At 34.7% G+C, this 26,111-nt stretch overlaps 1 long non-coding RNA gene across 1 annotated transcript in view; it reads left to right on the top strand.

Annotated features, from left to right (window-relative positions):
- LOC125753413 (uncharacterized) overlaps positions 1 to 24,529 on the top strand; it is an 89,624-nt gene extending 65,095 nt beyond the window's left edge. The window contains exon 2 of the long non-coding RNA XR_007405171.1: positions 23,390 to 24,529. This is a non-coding gene — a long non-coding RNA (uncharacterized LOC125753413). The remainder of the gene's footprint in view (positions 1 to 23,389) is intronic.
- The last annotated feature ends 1,582 nt before the right edge of the window (positions 24,530 to 26,111 follow it).

The following is a 26,111-nucleotide window of genomic DNA, read 5'->3' on the forward strand; positions in this document are numbered from 1 at the left end:
AAAAAGTTTTAGGAGATATATCTGGAATGTTTACCTTTGTTGCTACTGTTTAGGGCCTTGCTAATGGAAAGTTGTATGCTTTCGCATAATCTGACAACTGGTTAGAAATGAATATGCTTAGACTCCATCATCCATTTACTAAATCAATTTTCAGTTTAACAAGATTTGCAGGTGACTTGTATACCCATTAAAATTTGAGAATTATTTATTCAGACAACTCTTAGGAGGCTGATGCAGACAGCCTTTAAGAGTAAGATAATTTTAGAAATACAGAATAGTGCCTCAAGTTAATTTTTAGATCTAATCATTCTCCAGTTTTATTACTCCAGGATTTTCTGAACAATACAGGCGAAAGCTGCTAATAGTGCTTTTAAAAAAATTAAGTTTGCTAAATCCAAAGTTGCCTTGTAGTTAGCTTTAGACATGTAGCAACAAAAAATCTATATAAACACATACAATCTGCTTCTATATCTTTAGTCAAAAAGACTGTTGAGTAGATATGCAATTAATATAATATATGTAGAGAACAGTTTCAGTGGCTAATTTGCATTTGTTCTCTCCACCCAATACATTTTAAATATACATCTGTTGGAAAAGGACAGTGAGCTCCAATTGATAACTTCATGGAATTAGTTTAAAAAGGTTCTCTGTAATGATATTTATTTAGAACTATTAATTTATCCACAGTAAACCCATGAACAACATGCAGGTTAAGGGTGTTGACCACCATGCAGTGAAAAATCTTCATATAACTTTTGACTCTTCAGAAACTTACCTACTAGTAGCCTACTGTTGACTGGAAACCTTACCAATAACATAAACAATCAATTAACAGATATTTTTTATGTTATAAGTATAATACACTTACAATAAAGTAAGCATTAAGTAAGAAATGTTATGAAGAAAATCATAGGGAAGAGAAAATACATTTATTGTACTGTATTTTATCAAAACTGCAAGTTTAGGTCATCCGTTTATAAGATGAATCATGTCAGTACTTACATCACTATTGTCTTATATGATACCAAACACTATAATGTTACATATTATACATGTTATATATTATATGTACTATTACCACTAGACCTCAAAAATGAAAAGATAATGTAAAAAAGGAAATTCATAAGTATTTACAAGTATAATGAATGATTCATACATTGATAATGAAGAAGCAGCAATATGATTGCTCTATGGTAACTTAGCTTATACAGTAATGAACAGATTATTGTAAGATTTTTATGGCATATAGTGTTACAGTCATACTTATAATCAGTATTGTAAACATTACATTAAACATTTCTAGTCTTTGGGGTTTGTCTGTGATTTTTTTTTCATATTGGTAGGAATCACCAAAAGTTTCACAAACATATTTATTGAAAAAAAATCCACTTATAAGTGGACCTGTACGTTTCAAGCCTGTATATTTAAGGGTCAACTGTACCTATCTGTGTATCTGTTTTTGTATCTGTCACCAAAATAATTCTATTATTATATCTATGTCTATGCCAGTTCCTATATTTATATCTACATCTACATGTTTCTGTATTCAAGGAATGAATTTGCAGTTTTTTAGTCAACTCATAGAGCATAGAACACTAAAACTGGAAGAAAGTGTATTACACATATCAATCCAGTCCCTTGTCTCCATTGTAAACTTTCTGAAACGTTCAGATTATAAAATCCACCTGAAGCCCTGTGTCCTTGAATCTCTATTTTAATAATCTACTAAAGTAATTCTTATGAATCAGGTATGTTTGGGAAACATTAAAATCAATGAGTTACTGTATGCATAAATTATTCTCCTTTTAGAAAAAAAGCTTATATAAGATTGAAATTAATATTCTACTCTTTTAAATTATGTTTTTAATACAAATTTAGGGTTAGTCTAAATTTAGTATTTGGAAACTATACTCAGCATTTTATAATTCAGAAGAATCCAAATCCCTTTGAAAAGTCATAAAAATCAATCTTTTGTGGCTCACTTTCAGAGTTCTTTAATGCATAAAGTAAAAGATACAATCGGTGTCATTTGTGAAAGTAGAAATTTTCTGCAATTATGAGAGATTGAATTAGGAAAGGATATATTATTAACACATGCAGGTCCACAATATTTGGTCTTTGTCTATAGATATTGTAGGAAGACTTTAACTCAGCTGCTGAAAAAATAAATGCAAAACAAGGAAGAGATTATAGTTGAGCTGGCTACTTAAAAATATAGATATAGTAATTATCTCTGTCTGTAACTTAGGGGTGCACAAAATATTTAAAATAACTTGGTTGGCAAACTGGGTTTTCTCACATTCCTCATGGCTTAGGTGTCTAAACCATATGCTACCTATAATAATGGACTTTTCTAGGGCACAAAGCTATTGATATTCATGTCACAGGATATGTTTACATGGGAGCAAAATGCTCTAACATCAGAATAAATCAGTAACATCTTAGAGTTCAAATTTCCATATGCTTCCTTGGCATAATAAAGAAGAAAAATTCCAATGTTGTGTAATACACTTTAATTAAAAACAGAACTTTTCTACAAATCATGGAAGTTCTCCAATAGTGCAGACAAATGTATCACTTTGTCATATCATAAACATTTATCATCACTAAGTGGAAAATAAGGATAGAAGCTATAACACAGATATTGCTTTTTTGATCTCTGAAAATATCCATTTATTTTAATCAATTAAAATAGGATTTGACTTGGATTAGGTTTTAGTAGTTGTGCCATGTCAGACTGCATCAGGAGAAATTGAACTATGTTGTCTAGGTGATGCAGAGGTATCTAAAGCATTTAATTCTTTTGATAATTATGAATTGAGGTTTAGTCCTTAGAAAAACATCTAATCATTTTTTATGTTTGCAAATTTATGCTTTTGAGGTTTTCTTTTATCATAAATGTATATTATAGTTTGTATCAATAGTTGATACCACTATTATTTAAAAGCTTATTTCACGGTTATTTCAATACCTTTCAATGAAAAAAGGTCTGCAGTAAGGCATATAACTGAGAAACTTTCAAAATAAGATCCTGACTATGATAGGGAAATATTAGTCAATATATGCTTATAAAACAGAATTTCATTTTATGTGATGAATAACTTAGTGTACATGTCAATCCTTTATGGAAAAAAAGTCATTTTAATTATTGAGAGACAGCCAGCATAATCAAGTTGTTTATACTTATTTTTGCTAAATATTCTTTTGCACAAATGTGGAAGAAATAATAAAATCAATATTTTTTTCAAAATTTGAAGTTTTAGCCTTAAGTTACTAAAGAAACTATGAAAGAAGTGACCACTGGAATCCTTCCTATTGACAAATAAAGCATGATTGAATTATGTCATCTCAACCTAGAATTTAGTATTTGTTGTCAAAACAATTCACTAGTTTAAATTAAAATACGCTTGGATTTTCCCTCACTTTGAGAAAGTAAGCAGTAAGACTATGAATTTCATGTAAAAATGATAAGAAGAATCTCTATTTAGATACTTATTTTAATAGTAGTTGCAAAAAAATTAATAAAAATTAATAGTTGCAAAAAATTAATAAAAATTCAGATCTTACCCAATAACTATAATTTTCAAACAGAAAAGGCAGGATTTTGTATTAAATCTCCAAAGGGTAAACTAAGGAAAAATGGAAGTTGCAAAGCACACAGCGTCCAGGTGCATGGGTCTTATATTTTGAACCCATTAGCAGTAAAACTTCATTTTCACTACTGAAGGAGCACATAGGCTTGACTGTGTTTTCGAAGTTAGCCAGAACCAAACAATATAAAGTTTTGTGCCTATATGTGTGTGTGTGTGTGTGTGTGTGTGTGTGAGTGTGTGTGTATGAGTTGCACCTGGAAGTAAATAGCTAACTAGAATAGACTAATGATATGCTCAGTGTCGCCAACAGCAGTGGAGTAAGCATCTCCCCCTGTCTGGGTTCTCCAGTGAACTCTTAAACCATTGGCTTTTAATTCAAGAACACACTCTGAGGAGCATGTCCCCTGCTCTTTATTACATTCCAGGGGCAGCTCCATCAAACTGCATCACTGCCGCTTAGCACAGCACTTACTCTCTCTAATAAAAAAACACTCCAGGTGCTATATTGAATGGATTATTATCAACAGAGGATTCCAAAATTTGGTTTATGCCCTACTCTTTCAAGATTCAGGGCAGCCTGAGGTCCCAGATGTGTTTTATGAGTGCCAACATGACAAGTGAAAAAGATCTGGCTGGATGTGTAAAGATGGTCGGTAGAGAGCTGTATTCTGACCCAACACCATCCTATGTTGTTGGCTTAGGAAACAATTTCAGGAGATGGTTACTATGCCTCTTTGTGGAAATGGCATCAAAGGAAAAATTGTTGATAAAGAACAGAAGAGAAACAACGACAGTGGGAGTGAGAGGAAGCAGGGGCCAAGTGACAGAGCACAAACAGGACCAACAGGATCGAGGAAATAATCCTTTAGCTACAGCAGTTACCTTTATAAAGGATCTAAGCAGTACCTTATTTCTTCCTAGAAAGGAAACCAGGGACCTAGGAGAAGATCTAAATGATGGGGTCCATATTCCCTACCAAGATTGTTTCACTATTTTAATACCAGATATAAAATAATTAAATCCTGATAGGCTAGGCAGTGTACTTTTTTTTTTTTTAAAAGGTTTTATTTATTCATTCATGAGTACACACAGAGAGAGAGAGGCAGAGACACAGGCAGAGGGGAAGCAGGCTCCACGCAGGGAGTCCGATGTGGGACTCGATCCCGGGTCTCCAGGATCACGCCCTGGGCCAAAGACAGGCACCAAACCGCTGAGCCACCCAGGGATCCCCTAGTGTATACTTTTTAAATGATAAATCTTGGTGTCAAAAATAGATTTGAGTGTGTGTAATAATTCTTTGAGGTCACAGACTAAACTCTAACACAGTAAACAGTGATCCCTTGCCTGCTACCTCCTTTCCTCCCTTACCTGTCTCCTCTTTTAAGTCTTTCTGTTCATATTTTTATGTTCCATTAATAATGAAGATCCTATTATTCTTCACACATATTCATTCTTTTTTTTTTTCCCCCTCTCATCTCTGTGGCTTTGCATATCATCTCTTCTGTGCTTGGAACTTCAGCTCCTTCTTTGTCTAACACAAGCTTATTATTAAGGCTCAGATCAAGGGTTGCCTCCTCTAGAAAGGCTACCTTGATGTCCTTAATTCCATTCAGCACATCTCTGAGTGCCCTCTTAATATTCCCTGCATTTCTCCGCCACGTAAGAGTTGCAGTTTTCTGTAGCATTTTGTCTTTGTTCATAACTAGTCTCTGACTTGTTTGACTACAGAAACTGGATCAGATACATCATTTAAACCCATGTTCCTACAACTTAGTGGATGTTCAGTAAATAATTTTAGAAAGAATGAATGACTGAAGTATCTTTAGTAAGCTATACATGTAGCTGCAGGAAAAAAAATGTCTTGGGACATTTTATAAAGGAAAATATTTTTAGTCTCAGCTTTGCTATAATTATGGGCTTCAATTAAATTGCTGGCTAGACAAAGCTGGGGTAGGAGAGATGTTCTTGGTAAGTAGGGAGACACTGAAATGACTATTTTAACAGAACCAGAAAAGTTGAGATCTACTACAACAAGTCATTCAGAAATTGTGAATTTCATTTCATATATCTTTAAAAATAGTGTAGTTTCTGTCATTCATTCATATATTTATTTTTGAGGATTTATAATGAGCTAAGAATTATGTTACAATCTGGGGAAATCAGGCTGCATATGGCACATGTTCTGTCTCTGAGGGCTCACAGTCTGGTCAAAGATAATATTATGGCTTGTAGACAATCCTATGGAGATGAAAGATTTTTAATGATAAGAATCCAGCCCAGTAAATGTAGAAAAATCTCTGAAGAGAAACAATTTAAGTCAATCTGCATATGGAACTGTACAGACGAGGGAAGGAGGAGGGGAAAAGTTCTCAGGAGGCATCTACATGGACAAGAACTCAGATTTGTGTGATTTATTTTACTGGCAAGGACTTTAATGGAAGAAAGAGAAGGCAAACAATGGAAAAGGCTGCCTGAGATGGATTATGGTGGTAGAGGCGAAAGGGTTGCATCCTTGTCCTCTATAAGCTTGTGACATTGACCTGAACCAAGGTGCACTTTCCTTATCTGTAAAGTGGGTATAAAAATAAGTAAAATGTAAAAGCCTTGTGCTAATGCAAAGTATGAATCAGACAAAAAGTGCAGTGTTTTGTTTTGCTTTTTACAGATCACAGCAAGTTTTAGATGTTTTTATGCCCAGACTCTTAAGTGTTCTGAAATACTAAAATGGGTGTTTGGCTCTCACTGGGTTGCCCCTGACAGAAGGCCCTCTGAGCCACCCAGCCCAGGCCAAACTGGTGGAGCGAGGCTCACTGAGCTACAGAGCACAGCATGGCCTTCTCTTCTCTGCATTTGTAGCTCGAGGCCTTAACCTTTTATCATTATTTTAATGATGTTTTTATGTTTAATTTAACTGTAAATCACATTAACAGAGTTTTGACTGGTATGTCAGAGGGCTTGAAAACTGAGTTAAAGTCATTCTAAGAGCTAAATTTGTCAGGTCTGACATGTTTAGTCAAGATGATCCAGTCAAGTGTAGAGATGTCGGAGAGATACAGCAGGATGGTATTTAATTTGTTCAGGACTGGAGGGGTGGAAATGGACTCGTAGTAGAGCTTGCTTCATATTAGCAACAGTAAAGAGGATAATTTGTGGCTTTTCTTAAAGACATAAACCAAAGAAAAATGCCCCTGTAAAGCAACTGATTATATATTATGCTTAAATTATTTTCTGAAGAATATGATCACAACTGAACATCACACAATTTAGGAGACATTAGTGAAATTTGATACTTACCTTATATTGCATAAACCTATTATAGTAATGAAAGACAGGCACTTATTTTTCTATAAGTAGAAATCATACCTTTCAGGGTCAAAAATCCCATTTGTGAGGTTTGCACTACCAAACATTTTCTTTTTTTTTTTTTTTAAGATTTTATTTATTTATTCATGAGAGACACAGAGAGAGAGGCAGAGATATAGGCAGAGGGAAAAGCAGGCTCCATGCAGGGAGCCTGATGTGGGACTCGATCCTAGGTCTCCAGGATCTGGCCCTGGGCTGAAGGTGGCACTAAACCGCTGAGCCACCTGGGCTGCCCCAAACATTTTCTTTTCTTAAAAAATATTTATTACAAAATTGGCATTAAAGCAAGAAAGAGATAATATAAAAAAGTAATCACTATTACTATTAATATTTTGATATATATGGTTTTTTTTTTTACTCTTTCTATGAAAAGTATTAGGATATCACAGCTGCTGAAACAGATACCTCTAAATTATTAGTGGCTTAACACAATACTTTCTCACTCTGGAGGGGATTGCCAACAGTGGTGGTGGGGGGGGTGGGAGGGAGGGAAGGCAGTGCTCCCTCGTGCTCTGCTCCATGCAGTCACTCAGAGAAGTGCCATCGTTAACCCATCGTTAACCTTCCTACTGAAGATTCCTGGCCACCAACCTCCAGCCAAGGTGGAGAGAGAGGGTGACCAGTGAGATGTTTGTAAATTGCAGACCACAAAATATTGAACCAGCATTTCTGCTTACACTAAGAAGTGCTGGAGAGGAAGAAAGTTCCCTGTGTACATTGTCTCCTTTGCCATGGCAAATGCGTATATTAACAGGCTCATATCCTATACATTCTGATTATTGTCTGTTTGCTTACCTAGCAATACACCTCAAACTTCATTTCTTGTTGTTAATATCATCATTATTTGATTACACTGCAATTTTGTACTTTTTAAGTCAATTTCTTGTTGAACATTTTGGTTCATACCAGTTTTCAAGAATATTTGCAATACTATGCCTAATATCATGCTTGTGCTTTTGCATACAAACCTGATTATTTCCTTAAAAAATTCCCGGAAGTAGAATTTCTGGGTCAAAGGGTATGTATTTTAAACAATGACAACAAAAAAGACTTGACACTTTGCTAAATTGCCTCCAGAGATTTATATTCCCACCAGCAATGAATGTGCCAATTGATAACATTTTTCTCTTGGGTAATGGGGTCTGTAGATGGGAGTTGAAATTGTATTTCCAAGATCCTTTTTATTTTAGGGTATATTAAAGAACTGGTCATCAAGTTCTACTAAGTGATTGGCTTGTGCTGTAGGAAAATCAAGAAAATTAATTGAGGTTGTTTTTGTTGGGAATAGTACTTCATTCTATATGTTTGACACTAAAAGAGAGCTTCAATTTCCTGCCTCTCTCCATTTCAGTAACTGAAGCTTGGTTTTTACTGTGGCTAGAGGAAGAAGACGTAGGGTGTTTCTTAAAATTCTATAACTAATTCAAATGAAATAAATAAGGTATTTAAATGTATTCTTAAAAAATATTGTGATAATGAGTTAAGAATGATTTCTGGGTACTGGTGAGCACAAGTCACATTAGGTGAAGGGAGAACAAATCTAGGGAATGAATGGAGAGACAGAATCATGCCTCAACTTTGGCTTCATGCATTTCTTGAGAAAAAGGATATAGAATTACATAACTATTGTCATTGCAAGTTATGAATTCCCATGGCCAGCAGTAGCCAAAGTCAAACTTAAATTTTAAATTTAATTTTAAGCATTAATAATACTTTTAAAGAGGTATAAGATTTAAGGCATCTTGTGAGTTTTCTTTTACTTATTATTTTGACAATCATTTTCCAAGTTGCTAATGATCGTTATACACTCAGTTAAAAGTATAATGTTTGGGATCCCTGGGTGGCTCAGTGGTTTAGCGCCTGCCTTCCGCCCAGGACCTGTTCCTGGAGTCCTGGGATCGAGTCCCACGTCGAGCTCTCTGTGTGGAGCCTGCTTCTACCTATGCCTGTGTCTCTGCCTCTCTCCCTTTCTCTTTCTGTGTGTATCTCTCATGAATAAATAAATAAAATATTACAAAACAAAAGTATAATGTTTGAAAAAATATGTAATATCTGGATATACTCTGAAACCATATAGATTGATTTTATTTAAATGATAAGTATCTTTCTTTCTGTTATTTAAAATTATATTTGGGTTTAACCTTTATTTTAAAGTTATGGACTTCTAGATTTAGATTTGTTGCCATGTTTGTTTATATATGTTAAATAGAAATAATTTATTACAAAATTCATTAATTCAATTCTTGTTTTTCTATTGTAAGATAAATACTTAGCGAAAATAAGAATTTGTGTCTTCCTGAGATGTAGCATCTATAGAAATATTTCCACAAAATAGAAACTATCATCTTTGTTATTAGATATCTGAGTTGTTAGTATGTATATGTGCACCATGATGTATAAGTACTTCTATGAACAGATAAATTTATGTATGTTGTATAGAAATCTGAAATTTTTCAGGTGGATACTCTACTCTCTAAATACTCAGAATGGCCCTGTCAAAGTTCAAAGAATATATGTGCTGCCAAAGCGAGCATGTCAAAATTCAAAGAATAATCGTTTTCAAAACTAATAGGCATATATGCCTGGAGTAGAAACATAAACAACAAACAAATAAATCATATGAAAAATGAATCCACATTCTTTTTAAAGTATATAGAAATTCTTAAAGTCTAAACTTGTGTCACAACTACTTTGTTACTTTCAAAACTTTTTTTTTTTATTATCTGAGGCCATGTACTCAATTAATTAATCAAGCACATGTGAGGTATGAGATACATAGTCCATTGTCCTTAAAATTTGATAATCTACTGGAGGAGACAAGCTAGTAAACAAGGAACCACAATTCAAAACAATAAGTATTCATATAGAGGGAAATCCTGGGTTATCCTGGAACATAAGAAAGAGTCCTGAAGGAGATCAGAGATCAGATTGTTTTATATTTGCATTGATGCTAGTTGTATTTTGAAGCAGTTGGTAATTTGTTAGTTTTGAAAGCCTCTGAGTTACCACTATTGCTAAAAGACTCTTCAGATCATTCAAGGAGAAACACCTAGCTGTTCAAGTTTCCTAGTAAGTACTCTAAAGAGTAATGGAAGGCAGTCTGTCATGAGCTATGGTGGTCCATTTAGCTTGTCATCTTTTGACTTCAGTTATTATTGGTGTTGCTATTCTAGACAATACTATTTGCAAATCTTTAAAGCATACACATCCTACACTTAGGAAAAATTTATACTGCATAAATATTAATGATTATGATGCTGAGTGAGAAGTTTTAATTGTTTGTAATCGATCTTACAATTTTAGAAGTGATTGCAATCAAATCCAAACACACTTGACATAGCTTATAGGTCAAGGGAGATTTGAAGGACTTGAACTGGCCTGAAAGAACGTCAGAAAAGACTAGAAAATCAGCAATTGAGGGTTGGAGTTGCCTGAGGTCAGGAAGAGGGAGGGTCTCTGTAAAGGGCTCCCAACAGCTGGGCTGTAAAAGGTACAGCTGGAGCAGTTGGAAGGGAGATTGGAAAGGCCTGATACTGCGGAAGAATGAGGGTGAAATGAGATGTGCCTTGCTTAGGACAATAAAAGAAAGGCAGGAACAGCTGCGGGGTTTGGATCTGAGATGCACGGCAAACCTGGTTGCAGAGAAGGCCTAATTGAACAGCAATGGGAAACATACATATGTATATATGTACATCTGAAGATGCACAAAACAAATGCTTAGAAAAGACTTACATGCTTAGAAAGTTCTGAATGATGAACTGGAAGAATGAAGATTAAGAGCCAAAGAGAATTGAATGGGACAGACAGTTTGATTATGCGTTTCAGGTTAGAACATGCTGTAAATACCATGCTAAGAAATACTTGGACTCTACCCTGGCCACCAAAACCAATTATCATCTAAGTGAGTTTGGTATATTGTAAGTTCTTAATTGGAGCCTTTAAAACATGCCGCAGCCTATTTATACATGGACTAATAGGAAATCAATTTAACTTCCTCTACATTCGTTTAAAAATATTAAAAACATTTACATAATTTTGTGATATTTTTCTCATTGTAATAGGATACAGTAGTCAATTAATTTTTTTCCTTCATTATTAACAATGAGCTTTTATGAAATTGCTGCTTGGTGCAAGAGCTGCTTTCTATCTTTGGGTCATTAGATTTGCTGCTTTGAATTTAAAGGGAAGTAATATTAATTCCCCCAAATATCTTTTCTTCAAATTATGTAGCAATGCCTTTTTCCTCTTCTTTTTGCACTGCATAATATAATCTGGCAAAAAGTAAGTGTGATCTTAATTGTTAGACTTGTTTATTCCAGGGAGGAACCAATGGAGCACTTACAGTAATTAACATATTTTCTGTGGTCTTCTCATTTTGTTAATGATATCTTATTGAAGGCTGTGCAGTAATTACTGCCCACTGAGGTACATACGCTGAAACAAATTAATGGCCAATGACCAATAATGATTACACTTGTAATTATCTATTGTAAAGTATAAGCAGAAAAAAATTGAAATTAAAAACAATGTTCTTTGAAGCTAAAATTAAACTGTATTATTAAACTGTGCTAAAAATCATATTAACAACTCAATAGAGAGATGATACTCTATGTTTTATCATAATCTCCATTAGTTTCATATAAGTTACAAGAGACTTTTATTTTTGCTAACATTGCAGTTTCACCCAGTGGGATACAGAGGTAAAGGTGTGAAGAATAGGATACATACCGTGTTTACTCTTAGGTATGACTTTTAGGTATTTGTAGCACATTTATCTTAACATGGGCAACATAATTTTCAATGACTTCAAGAAGTTAAAGTCATTTTTAAAAAATATCTAATTGGCTTTATTAAGGGATTCATGAATTGGGTAGCATCCCGTCTAGCTAGCAGAGAGATGCTCCCATTAAAATAATTTTCTACACCACAGTATTTCCTTCTTTCTTCTCTAGAGATTTTTTCCCCCAATTGCTTCTTGTCACTTCTCTATGCTTAAGAAATTCTGGGTCACTTACCATTTTTAACAATTTCAATACTCTTTAATATTCAAACTTCATTTATTTCACGGATTTATCAAGATAAAGAGTAGTTTTCATAAAACACAGTCCACTCTATGTTGGGATAGAGGGTGGTGGTAGATTTTCATGCAGTTTTCACACAATACAATTTGATTTTTGTAAAACTGAGCAGTTTGAAACTCCTCTTTCTTTATGCTACCAACAACTTCAATATATATATTTTACATGTGGAAAAATAACAATAAACTTTAGCTGAGGATTAGCATAGTACAATGTTGGGGTTCACCAGACTGGGTTACAAGAGATTGGAGTCCTAAGTCTGTGTCACTAATTAGCTGGCAAGTCACTCATTGTCTTTGGGCCTTGGTTTTCTGACCTGAGAAATGGGAGCTTTGTACTTGATCATCTCCAAGGTCACTCATTAGCTTTAATGTTCTGTAAGTTTTGTAACAAGGATCCTAGGAAATTGGGAACTATTTCTCTTATCTCTGATTACATTCTTGTGTGAAAACATCTTACAAACTTTTTCAGGTGATCTTAATTATTTGGAGTTCAGATGATGTGTCAAATATTCTCATTTTTGATTCTCAGGCCTGATCAAATATTTAGGCTATGAAATAGAATAAAAAATTTTTGTTTGCCTGAGTAAAAAATAAATGACACTAGCATCTAAACCTAGATAACCTAGCTTAAATGTACACACTATTTTCCAAAAAATTAAAACTATATTTAAATTATTGTTAATTAAAATATTTAATGAAGTATAATGATTTTGTTTATAATAGTGTTTTGATTTTTATGAAAATTTGCATTCCTGCAAGATCAGACTTGAGTTTTTATGTCTTTCTGTACCTTGACTCTTAGCATGTATTAAAATTCAAGAAATATTTGTTGAAAGAAAAAAATGATTGTCAACATATCTTTCTTTGCTTTTGAATGTTTTGTATGTTGGTTGCTATTTTGTTTTAAATTATTTCCAGTGTCGAGTATCTTTTCTCCCTCAAATAGGAAGTTGGCTTCCTCTGTGACAACTTAAATGTTTTACAATGAAGCAATTAAGGCTTGATTCTTTGAGTTAAGGTTTATTATTTGGATAGGGATGCCTTGGTGGAATTGTGATCTTGCTGTTTTAAGTTGAATATCACATCCAAATTGCTTTTTTTAACATATGAGGAAATTGGGCATAATGAGGATATAAATTGTTAGATTATTATCTAAAATTATCTAAAATCTCTGCCCTGGAGATTTCCGTCTATCTATTAAATCTTCTTTAGGATCCACTAGCAAATGATGAGAAAAGTTGTTATCTAGCTTTAAGGTTTTTTCAGGACCTCTGACTGCTTTTAATTTTTCTTTCAGTTCATGGGAACTGGTCTTTTACGCCTGACTGAACTTGGTTTAGATTTTTGACAGTTTTTTATTTGCGTCCCATTTGGATGTTTTTCAAAATGTCCAGACTATTCACATTACATCTGAATAAGCACTACCTAATGGTTTAATTCAAATTGTCTGGCTTACCTCTAATTAGTATTGTTAATGTTTACAGTTTATTTTTAATAAAATAAGCTTTGTGGCTTTATTTTAATAATAAAAATATAGTAAAAATATTATATTTTACAATAAAAATAATGTGGACATTATCAGAAGTTTTAAAGAAAAATTTGTTTTAAAAAACTGATAGAAAACTCCTAGTTGGGCTAAAATGAGAAATGACAAAGTAGCTAAAATAACTATCTCTTATGATATAATTTGGAATAATCTTGGTAGTCATCTGTTAATATATTTAGACCTAGCAACATTGGCAAACTGAAGGTTATGGAGATGCACATAGAGAATATCTACCTGCTAGTCTTACCGTATTAATAATTAACACTAAAGTTTAAATATATCCAAACCTAGTGCATGTCTGCACATTAATTTAAAAAAGGCAGTTTGCTACAATATGAAGCTAGAAATTGTTTCCTATTCTAACTTAGTAATTAGTGAAAAAACAACAGATTCTGAGATAACTATTATAGAAAGTATGTTAGAAAAATAAAATATTCATTACTTGGCTATTTATTTCTAGTCCTGAAATCATGAAAGGCTTTTGTTTAGTCTCCTCAATATAATTTAAAGAAAGTTATTTAAAAAGTTAATAAGGCAAGAGCCTGAAATTTATTTAATTAAAAAATAATGAATTTAAAAAAGAGAGGTTATGGGCCATTACACCATAGTCTTGTCTCTAGATAAGCTGCTCTGTGAACTTGGGCAAGCATATTTATCCTTCAGAGGCTCATTTTCCTTGCTTGACATTCCCCACTTTTCTAGTCTTGAGCATCACTAAAGTCCTTTCAGAAACCATCTACAATGTGTATGTTGGTGTTAGTGGTTTAAATTTATATATATATAGTTATAGATATAAATTCTCTTAAAATCTACATGGAAAATTTATAATCTTAAATGTATATATACCTCGTATATGAAAAGAATAATCCAGAGGAATAAATTGCGTTTCTATTTTGTTCACATATGTAAAATAATTCCTACCATGTCATTTTCTTCAATGATGTGTACGTTGGAATTATGGTCATAAGACTATCACAGTCAATTTTTTTCTTTTTGGAAACATTTCAACATCTCTATTCAAAGACTGACTGGATCATGTTTACAGAGGCTTTTCAAGGCATCTGTTCTTAGCCACAGCTGAGAATGGGGCCCACCGTGCAGACTGGAAGGATCCACCTAGAATTTGTTGAATTAAGTCCTTGCACCTGGATATAATTGTCATGCCGCTGTGCTGGGGTTTTCTTAAGCTACTGGTAAAACAAATTAGCTCAATTTAAACTGGCATCCAGTAGAGAAGCAACAACTCACCTCATATAATGTTTTTCAAATAATTATTTTTGTATTGCCAGTTTTACCTCATGAATATTTTCCTGGGGGCTGGGTGAGAAAAAAATGTAGCTAAACCAGAGACATGATAAACATTCTAGTTGTGTTATAGGCTTTGATATTATTGCAGTATAATTAAGATATGAGTAAATATGCGATTATAGTATCAGTTCAGCTGGATTTTTTCCGCCACTAAACAAAACATCAATTCAGGTATTTAGTTGTGAGGTAAAGTTTAAGAAATATTCTCATACCCATGTGCAAGTTTCATAAACCATTGATGTATTTGCTGTAGCTTTAATAATACACCTATTTTTACAGATAGAAAAAATGCATGTGAGCGATATGATGAACAGGAGACAAGATTCATTTATGTTTGTCAGTAGAATTGATGAAACTCACGCGGTTATGTATTTTTGAGTCATTTATACTTGGCAACCTAATTCACAAGTTTTCTTGGAAACCCAATAAACTCAAAACTTTAATGGCTGGTAAGAATAAGGCTAGTGCTTGTGGGATTATGGGGCTAACACATGTATGTATTTCTGCGTGCATTCATTGCTTACCCACTTAGTACCAATTTCATGGGTGTCAGGAAGGATTCTCAGCACTGAAGACACTGCAGGGAAGTATGAGAAGTTCCTGGCTTCCTCAGGTTTACATTCTAGTTTGGAAAACACGCAGGGAAAGAAAGAAGGAAAGAGAGAGAGAGGGAAAGCCAGGAGGGAGGGGGGAAGAAAAACTAAGAATATAAATATGTAATTTCAGTTCAGTGTTAAGTTTTATGAAGAACATAGTGTGGGCTAATTAGAGAGTAGTGGCTGGTACACTTCGATTGGTCCAGAAGGCTTCACTGAGAAAGTTTTCATGTTTATCAGTAAGCACTTATGCTAGCTGCATTAATATACCCATGTATTTCTTAATATGCCTTTGCATCTCTAGCCACCTTGCACAATGTCTAGCACAAGATGGAGAAAAATCTTCCTTACTCATACGGGAAGGCACGAAGCTTTTAGAAAGATCTATGCCCATGTGTAGGATATATATATAGGACATATATTTTTCTCCCAAATGTAACATACAGAACACAATAAATCAATATTACAAAATGATTTATTACAAAGGTTTGGATATAAAGCCCTATAGAACCTTTCCTAATCATTTTTCTTCAAACATTGTCACTTCTTTCCTTGTCATAATAACTTGTACATATTTCTCTTAGAGTACACCCTGCCTTGCATTGTCATTAGTTGTCTACCAATGTATTTTCCTTTCAGGGTTTTACTCTTTGATAGAAGCCTTTGTTTAGTGTATCTTTGTATTTCCAGGGCCCCACAACAAGTCTAGAAGCAAATCAAATGTGTTTTAAGATAAGTGTGCGGTAAAGGGATTCTACTGTAGTTCAAATGAGAATGTTCCGAAATGTTACATAGGAAATTTCACTTATATAGTGATATTCTGAGAGTAAAATATTGTGGTTAGGTGGCAGAGCTGAAGTCCGAATTCCAGCCCCCCGGCTGGCTGACTTGTGCTCATTGTTGGCAACAAACACGGCCACCGAGTTTTGATTAGCAATGACAACAGCACTGCTGCTGGTGGAAATAACTACCATTTATGCTGCTCTAATGTCAGCTAGTGACCACTAGCTACACTGTCTTAGCAAATCCTGATAATTACCCTCTAATAAGGCAGGTATTATATACCCATTATACAGACAAGTAATTGAAACTCAGAATGAGAAAATGCCTGAAGTCATCATGCTTGTCGTAGTTTAAAATATGTGTGTGCTGAGTTATATTTATGAAATGCATGGTATGTAATAAAAATAGTATACAATTCCAAATTAAAATGTTATAAAATGGCTGATGTATATACATGCACATTATGTATGTATTGCATATATATATGTGTATATATGTATATACATGTACATATGTGTGTGTTCTCATATATATATATAAATACATGTGTTGTTAAATGGTAGTGGGATAGTCTTCTGTTTTGTTTTGGTTAGATTTGGTTTGGTTTTGGTGGGATAGTCTTTTGAATATTTGGTGAGGAAAGGGATATGTATCTTGGTAAAGTTTGGGATGGTATAAACACGTGTGAGTGTTTATGTGTACATATAAACTCATCATTGTGTGTAGATATTTGTAAAGTTATTGGATACTATCAAATTTGAACCAATTTATAGTCATTATGGTAGTCTCCTTACTAAAAAATGAACTTTGGTTTGGAGGACAGGGCCATTTCATGTTTATGTGCTCCCAATGCTTAATACGGTGTGTGGTACAATGTAGGCGCCCACTAAATGCTTGTTAAGAAATACAAAAATTGGTATGCCTGGGTGATTCCGCGGTTGGGCATCTGCCTTCAGTTCAGGGCGTGGTCCCGGGGTCCCGGGATTGAGTCCCACATCAGGCTTCCTGCATGGAGCCTGCTTCTCCCTCTGCCTGTGTCTCTGCCTCTCTCTCTGTGTCTCTCAGGAATGAATAAATAAAATCTTAAAAAAAAGATTAAAAAAATTTTAAAAAATTAACAAAGCATAACATTGTCACATAACATAGAAGGGCCTAAGATTTTTAGGCCCATTGGCTTTAAAAACCAATGTCAAGAACAGGGAAAAACAGTAAACAAATACTGGCTATTATTTTTTTTTATTCCAAAAGCTTAGTGAAGTTTTATTTCTATTATAAGAATTAATGTATTTCAGCACTCTAGTTCTGAGCAATAGTGTTCATTTTAAAAGTCTGACGTAGGTCTGTAATCCACAAAATAAGCAGCTAAATAAATATTTTATGAATCTGATGCTAATGATCACTGATATTCACACATTTATATATGTTCACACAGCAAATCATAATATTGACTGATAAATGTGTATGTTCTAATACATCATTCGCATACATACACTCTGTAACTGAAAAAGAGGCTCCCACACTGTGAAGCTATGAAGGCTCACCAAATATCACCACACACTTTTCAATTTATGGATTCTTTTGTTAATATAGAAAAAGGCAGAAAGAGGCGCAGACAAAAAATCTGTAACCTGAAAATCAGGAGAAATATGAATCTTTAGAATTAAGTCCTTTCAGAAATATAAAAATAGGTTCAAAATTAAGTAAAAGGGTATTTTTATCTCCCCATGGGATGACGGAGGCAAAGGTCGGTCCTCACTGCTGGTAATTTATTTTATGTTTATATGTCTCTAGGTACAGAGAAAGTAGAACTCACCCAAATGCTTTCTAAGAATTTAAGCACACAGAGTCTATTATATGCAGCAAAAAGTGAAGAGCTGATCTATATATATAAATGTAGGTGACTTGAGAAAACAATCTTACTTTTGCCTCGTTATGTGTATCAGATATTAGAAAAACCAAAAGTGTTTCTCTGTTTAATGCATTCAACTTCCAACTTACCTTGTACCCTGAGTACAGGGTAAAAATAATCCAGTCCATAAACTATTAATTAGAAGATTTTAGGCAGAAGCTCCTCATAGACTGCGCAGTACAAGTGTGCAATTCTCAGAGTTAAAGGGAGGCACTTTATAAGGATGTGTTTTATCTCTTAGTCTTTCTATGGGGACACTTAGTTCATTTTATGGAATTGGAGTTACCTTGGGAATCATCTCTCTCAAGATGACGTGATTCCTCAGGCATCCCAGTGTAAGCAAGGCTCTCACAGTTCTAATATTTTTCTTCAGTTAATATTGAAACCAGGTGTCTGTGTGGCTCAGCCGGTTAAGCATCTGCCTTTGGCTCAGGTCATGATCCCAGGGACCTTGGATGGAGCCCTACGTTGGGCTCCCTGCTCAGTGAGGAGTCTGCTTCTCCCTCTCCCCCATGCTTGCTCTCTTTCGCTCTAACTCTCAAATACATTTAGATAAAATCTTTTTTTTTTATTTATTTTTATTTTTATTTATTTATGATAGTCACACACAGAGAGAGAGAGAGAGAGGCAGAGACACAGGCAGAGGGAGAAGCAGGCTCCATGCACCGGGAGCCCGACGTGGGATTCGATCCCGGGTCTCCAGGATCGCGCCCTGGGCCAAAGGCAGGCGCCAAACCGCTGCGCCACCCAGGGATCCCCCATTTAGATAAAATCTTAAAAAAATTAATATTGAGACCAAAAATGGGAGCGTGACAAGGCTTTAAAATCCCCCAAACTATTTGATCCTATCTTAGAATTGCATTTGTAACTCTGAAGAGAAAATAAATGTTTTGTTGAAAGATAGTGTAGAGACTCAGTACAAGATTCTAGAAGTTACATGTCTATCACAAAAGATCTCTTTTTATGGACTGGATGATAGATAGTTGACTTCATAGAAAATTTTGTTTTCAAATTTTAATGTCCCAAATTTAATTTCACCATCTGATACCCACGGAGTTGTTAGGTGATAAAGTGATAGGGAGGTAGGTAATTGGAAAATAAGAGGTGCACAATAATCTAGTTGCTCCGGACAAAATCTATGGAGACATCTTTGATTTTTCCCACTCTTTCATTATTGCAAATGTTCTACACTGTGCTTTCAAAGTAAGTATTGTGATTCTATTGATTTCTCTATATCTCCACTTGAGCCAGTACCTTCTTCTGTCACCTGGACTACTGTGCTGCTTTCCTGCCTCTGGCCTCCTACTAAAATGTATTCTTTGTACAGGAGCCAGAAAGATTTTTTTTTATAAGTTTTTGTCAGATCATGTCACTCCTTTAAAAGCTTCTATAGCTTTATTCATAATGGCCCAAACTGGAAACAACCCAAATGTTCATCAACCAGTGAATGGATAAACAAATAGTGCATTCATACAATGGAATTCTTTCAGCAATAATGAACAACTGATACACATAACAACGTGGATGCATCTCAAAGGCATTATGCTAAGTGAAAGAAGCAAGACACAAAAGGCTACATGATTCCATTAAATGACATCCTGGAAGAACTATGGGGACAAAGATGTGATGGGATCAGTGGTTGCTAGGGGGTAGAGGATAGGAGGGACCTCTATTTCTTGGTTGTGGTAGTTATACAACTTTACATATTTGTCTATAATCATCAGACTGTTATGTACATGAAAAGGGTGAATTTCATTACATTTGTAACGATGTTATATAACCATCACATATATGGATGTAATAAAATTTATTATATGTAATAATTATATTTGTTGCTTATAATAATTATATACATATACATATACATGTTTTTATATGTATATAATTGGGAGACCCAATTCCATAGAATGCGTTAAGTGTCCTTTAGAGAAAATTAAGGGAATAAACTCATCCTCATAAAGTGCCTCCCTTGGACTCTGAGAATTGTACATGGGTACTAGAGTCTATGAGGAGCTACTACCCCAAATTATATATACATGAGGTAAATTATATCTCAATAAACATGACTTAAAAAAATGGAGACCATTCTATGGCCTCTGCCTGTATTTAGAATAAAAATCCACACTCCTGACTCTGGCCTCTTAGGCCCCTTGTGAACTCGCTTTGCTGCGTGCCTTTCATATTTCTCTCCCGGACTCACACTGTTTAGGTCTACCTAGGGGGTTTTCTTAGATGTTTGATATTTAACTTTAAAAACAAATAAATTGTTAGCCTCTAAAAATAACTTACTTTTTTATTAATGAGGATTTAAAGTATAAAATCAGGTATTAAATTTTTTTAGAATAATAGCTGTATTTTCTCAACAAGAATTAAAAGCCCCATTTATGAAAACTCTGTTTGTGTCATAATAGGCATCCTGATTCTTAGTACATGGAAAGGGGAGAAAGAGGCAGTAATTTTAAGTTTCTGAGATCATGTTCAACTTAGTGACCAGATATTTTCTGACACTTAAACATGATGTAAGAAAAAATGAATTTAGGCCATGTTAATTAATTAAAAAAATGATTTAAAAAAATCATCCTTTACCTATCATGTAAAGGATACTCCAGAGAGGTATATTTTACTTTCTAAAACTATGATAATTAAATTTGATTAAATAATACCCCTTCTATTTTATTTAGAAATTTTAATTTAACATACAAACATTTAATTACATATATTTCAGACATACACCTTCGTGTATGTTGAATATGGGCCAACACACAAGCTTACAGAGTTTTATAGCATATAAAAGAATAGAAACTGTGTGTAGAAAACACACACCTTTATTTTACACTCTCGTACACATTTTATTTAGTTATGAGAAAAATATACTTTTCTAATAGTGGCATCATATAAAAGTAAAAATTCAGTTCATGTATCTAAATTAGATTTACAAAGCTTCTATAAATGCGTTAAAACAGATTCACATAAATCACGAAAATGTCATCTTAAAAAAAAAACAAGTCACATTTATTATCTGGTAGTGCACTTCATCTCATGGGTCACATTTACATATTATGCACCCCAGGAATGTGTCAGGACTAGACAAAATTTCCAACTTGTGTGAGAAATAGCAAAAATACAAGCTGACTCTATAGTAGGATCATGAGACTTGAGTTTTTAAAGTTTTTCAAATGACTATTTCTTTCCTCCCTCTTTTCCCTCCCCCTTCCTCCCTCCTTCCCTCCCTTCCTTCCTTCCTTCCTTCCTTCCTTCCTTCCTTCCTTCCTTCCTTCCTTCCTTCCTTCCTTCCTTCCTTCCCTCCATTTCCATGAAGAAAGTTTCCAGTTTATGACCTTAGGATATATATTCAACTCACCTCAAAAACTTTTGCTGTTCAGCATGCATATCGTCATTATTCAGATTGCTTGCTAGCCTGAGTCCCAGAATTTATTTTAAGGTATCCAAGAACAGGATGACATTACTCAGGAAACATCTTGTGCAATGATGCTACATCCATCACTTGACTAAGAGCTTGTTTTCAACTTTATAAACCAGTGGGGTGACCTTCTGTTCCCAAGAGAGGGCCTAAAACGTACTGGGCAAATCTTTGGCTCTTGAAATAGCTGTTCAATGTTACAGATGTTCAGGTGACTGACTAATGGTTTCCTTCCCCCATAAGACAGCTCCTGGGAAGCTCTAGGATGTAGCTTTAAACTGGAATGACTCTGGGGAGCTAGGTTTGATATGGCATGGTCTCGAGGCATCTTTAGTCTGAAGTTCTTCCAGGAAGTCTGGTGAGTTCTAAAACTTCCTTGGCAAACTGATCTGCTCTGACAGCATGAAGAGGAAAATGTAAATGAAGAAAATGCCAAGGTCAAGGCCTTGCTTGGTGCTTCCTGGGTGTAATGACATAGTGGTTAAAAACTCTAGCTCTGAGGTTGAGATGCTTGGCTATCCTTCCTGGTTCCATCTCTGCTGGCTGCATGACCAGAGCCTCAGCTTCTTCATTAATAGTAATAATGATATTAATAATAATCATGATAATACATTTTCTAATGGAATTGTGAGAATTGAATGAAATTAACCAAGTGCCTAGCACAAAGTAAACATTAGCTAAATGGTTTCTATTAGTCTTGTTACTGTTACCTCAGAAAATAATTCAGCCAAAGTTGAGAGACTACTGAGGATTTTCTCATTTTATCAATGATAAGAACAATTTATACAACAGTTATGATAAATACATATGCAAGGAGTTGAGCACATTGGCAGGTGGAGTTCAGAATGCAAGTAGGTGCTGGAATTTAAAATATTCTTGACCAGTTTATATAGAGATAGGAAAATTTTGTGGTTTTTTTTTAAGATTTTATTTATTTATTCATGAGAGACACACAAAGAGAAGAGAGAGAGAGAGAGAGAGAGAGACAGGCAGAGGGAGAAGCAGGCTCCATGCAGGGAGCCTGATGTGGGACTCGATCCCAGGACTCCAGGATCACACCCTGGGCCGAAGGCAGGCACTAAGCTATTGAGCTACCCAGGGATCCCAAAATTTTGCGTTTTGAATCAGTTTACTCTGTTCAGGTTTAGAAATAAGCATCTTATTTTCTAAGTTATATAAGTAGGTATAATATTTAAGGCAACAAAATATTACTTATAGGAGGAGGCAGCTCAAGAAGTAAACCAATATATGTTATATTTTTCCGGTATAACTTTCTATGAGAAATTAGTCTAAGGTAAGAAAAATAAAATCCATTAGAGCTCCTTCAGCATTTTGCAATGCTTCTTATACAAAATGCTAAAACTATAAAAAAAAGAAACAAAGCTATCTATTTCTTTTTATTGCAGCCTGTACCAGGTCCAGGAAGCTAATTATTGAAAAGACATCTTCCAGAAATTAAGCAGGCAAATATTATTGTTGTTTTAATATAAAATCAATGGAAAATATTTAACATTTTTATATCTATTTCCTTATTTTCCTTTCCCCTCATTATTCTTTTTACTACTGCTATTATTATTACAGCTGCACAGAAATGACACATTGCTAAATAGCAGTGAACACTGGAAGAAGGTTAAGCAAAGTTAATTTATGCAAGGAAACTGCAGCTAGAAATGCGGGAGGACCTTATTCTACTTAATAAATATATTATTTGTACAGGTCAGTTTTACCTGCTGTGTATTTCCAGGCATCCAAATAATTGTTATTCTCAACTGTCTCTTCTCATGTCTTAGCCAAGCTAAACCACAAAGGACGAGCAGCTCGGAGCTTAGCGAGTGCTTCCCAGCTGCCCCCCAAGAGTGCTGGGAGCAGCCTGAAGAGCTTCCCAGAAGACCCGCAAGGCCGCAGCAGCATCACTTACAGAAACGGCCCGGATAGTGTTCCTTCTGGATTCATCTTCTGGCTTTGTGATCTTGGGCGAGTTACTTATTTTCCTCCATTTCTACATATGGAAAACTAGAGGAGTAATACCTACCTTCCAGATATGGCTTTTATAAGAAACAAAGGGGATGATGTTTGTAAAGGGTTTGCTAAATGTAAAATGCTTATTCCACTGATATCTATCATCATAGTTAATATTGTGCCGTTAGCTTGAGTCTTGGCTCTCAAATGGGAATAATAATTGTGCTCACTGCTTGGGGTTGTTGGGAGGGAAAGACTACATGTAAAGCAGGTGGGGCAGTTCTGGATGCATTTCCATGCTCTTTGTTGTTATTACTCTACTAACTCTTATTTTCACTCAGAAGCAGATCAGATTGATACATGTAATATAGACTTTAAGAATGATAGAGAAATGAGATTAATTTTTCAAGAATGAAAAGAGTAAACACATATTGTTTATGAATATGCAATATTTAAAGTCTACATGCCGTCCAGCGATAAAATCACTTCATTGACAGAAATATTAACTGAAAAAAGAATTTTGGTCATTTAGGTTTGTATGTTCTTTGAACAGGCTAATGTGAGCACAAAATGAGGTGGCTTTTGAAAGTCTATCTGGCTTTGGCTGGAAAGAATGTTTTTAACTGGAGAGTGTTTTGTATTACCTGATGGATTTTTAACTTCTTGAACATCTTTAGTAATTAGTGCATGCAGCATTAGCTAGGTAGCTTTTGAACATTCAGAATTATTCTTTACTATCTTAAAAAGATTGCGTTTTATGACGTACATAAATATGCAAGCATATATGCTCTTTAAGATGAGATGAAAGGGAACGATTTTATTCTACATTAGAAAACCTGGGTAGTGCTTCCCAAATGTTAACAGGTGCAAAGTAGGTAATAAAACCTACCACAATGAAAATATTACTCTGGTCAACTTTCAGAAACACTAGATTAATTATAACTCCAAAATAAAGATTTTATTGAACTGCTGCTCAGAATCTTTAGTATATTAATGTGTACTGAGGACCTCCAAGGATGGCAGTAGTATGTTTGCTAATATTATTTGACCACTGAGTCCTTTTTCTGAGAGAGCTATTGTTAAGGAATATATTTTGGGAAATGTGAGGCTGGAAGATTATTGTGTTTCCTGTCTTCATTTTTAAATGAGAGAAAACGAAGTTCATAGGCAGTTTAGAATTTTCTACCACATTTTCATCTTACTTGCTCAATTCCATTGGGGACATCCTTGTAAAGCTACTTTACCAGTTTCTAGGGATAAGGGACTGTGGCTCCTGGCTTCTCTTTTTTCCTTCTCTTGTTTTGAAAGTACAGATTATTCCATGGGCTAGGCCCAGAAAAATTCTGGTTTTGCTTCTAGAGGGTCTGATCCTGAGGAGGGACGAAAAAAGTAGCACCTGAGATTTAAAGTACCAGGAGAAAAAGACAACACTCCAAAAAAAATCTATATCTGCGAGAACAGCTTTGGAACTTTGAAAAATTATTTTAAAGGGAAAATTAAAGACATCAATAAAACCAGGAAGGTGATTATGATGACAATTGTTTTATTATGTATTTTATTAATTTTGCTCCAGGAAGGAGGGATAAACAATAGGAAAAGAAAATCTCAATTGAGCATCCTTTTGTTTTGTCTTGTTTTTGTTTGTTTTGTTTTAGTCTTCAGCCTTGATGTTATTGACGTTTGGACAGGATAATTCCATATTGTGGAGGATCGTCCTGCATACCATAGGATGTTTAGCAGCTTCTACCAGATGCCAGTAGCACCTCATCCCCTCTTGGTGATGACCAAAAGTGTCTCCATACATTGCCAAACGTCTTCTGGGGGGCAAAATTGACCCTGCTTGAGAACAATTGGTCTACTCCCGGCCCACAGTATTTTCCCCCTTTGGTACTAAAAGAGGAGTACAGAAAATGGAAGAGCATTGTTGTAAATGTTCATGTGAATAATATAGTACAACTGCAAATATGTTCTAGAGGCATAATAATTCTTTAACAAGTTTTCTGTCATTTTTCTAAGTGTGGGTTCACTTTTTTTAAGATTTATTTTATTTATGAGAGAGAGAGAGAGAGTGCATGTGCACATGCACACACGGGAGGGGGCACAGGAGGGGGAGAGGGAGAGAGAGAATCTCAAGCAGACTCCCCAAGGATCACTCCTCCCTGGGGGGAGGGCTAGATCTCAGGACCCATGAGATCACGACCTGAGGTGAAATCAAGAGTCAGACACTCAACCGGTCAACCAAGTGAGCCACCCAGTTGCCCCTGAGATCACTTTTAGTCTATTAGCTGACTTATTTTTCATTCTTTTGCCCTGATTGCCATTTCCACTTGAAATTAGTAAAACATTCACTTTGTGCCTTAAAACATTTAAGAAGGAATTACTAAAACTGTGACTTAATAAAGATCTCCTGGTTGTTGTAATCTTTCCAGAATTAACAAACATTAGTCATGTAAATAAAATAAGTAGTGGCCAAATATGTTGGTTAAAGCTATATACCTAATGAAATGGGATGACAATATAGTACCCTGCCTATTTATATTTTCACATTCTTTT

The sequence above is a fragment of the Canis lupus genome, chromosome 23 (genome assembly GCF_003254725.2).
Source record: "Canis lupus dingo isolate Sandy chromosome 23, ASM325472v2, whole genome shotgun sequence".
Taxonomy (NCBI): Eukaryota; Metazoa; Chordata; class Mammalia; order Carnivora; family Canidae; genus Canis; species Canis lupus.